Raw genomic sequence first — 451 nt, 5'->3', positions numbered from 1 at the left:
TTGAGATTGAGGATGATGTCATCATAGCATTGACATGTTGTTTGGGTGATTTGAAAGCTTCATCAAGCTTAGCCATGGCCTTCTCAAACTTCAAGTTGATAATGTCGATATGAGCACTTAGTTGAGCACCCAATTGTGTGATGGAATCCACCTCATGCTTTCCTCCTTTAGTGGCCTTTTAGGGCCTACTATATTGGGAATTATGAAACGCCATCTATTCGATTTTGGTCCATGTTTGGTTGTCATCAACTTCGGTGAACCTCCCATTGGAGCCCATATTAAGCATATTTCGTGAGTCTTCATATAAGCCATTCCAAAACTGTTGAACAAGGAACCATTCACTAAGTCCACGGTGTGAACAAGAGCGACAAGTGTCCTTAAATCTCTCCCATGCTTCATATAATGATTCCTCATCCCTTTGCTTGAACCCGGTGATTTGGGATCTCAATAT

General features: G+C 41.5%; 1 non-coding gene across 1 annotated transcript; it reads left to right on the top strand.

The window, feature by feature from the left end:
• Positions 1–344: 344 nt before the first annotated feature.
• Positions 345–451, top strand: LOC141616085 (small nucleolar RNA R71). The gene has a single exon (XR_012530460.1). It is a non-coding gene; the product is annotated as a small nucleolar RNA R71 (small nucleolar RNA).

This window comes from Silene latifolia, chromosome 11 (assembly GCF_048544455.1).
Source record: "Silene latifolia isolate original U9 population chromosome 11, ASM4854445v1, whole genome shotgun sequence".
Taxonomy (NCBI): domain Eukaryota; kingdom Viridiplantae; phylum Streptophyta; class Magnoliopsida; order Caryophyllales; family Caryophyllaceae; genus Silene; species Silene latifolia.
This window is presented reverse-complemented; position numbering and strand designations above follow the sequence as displayed.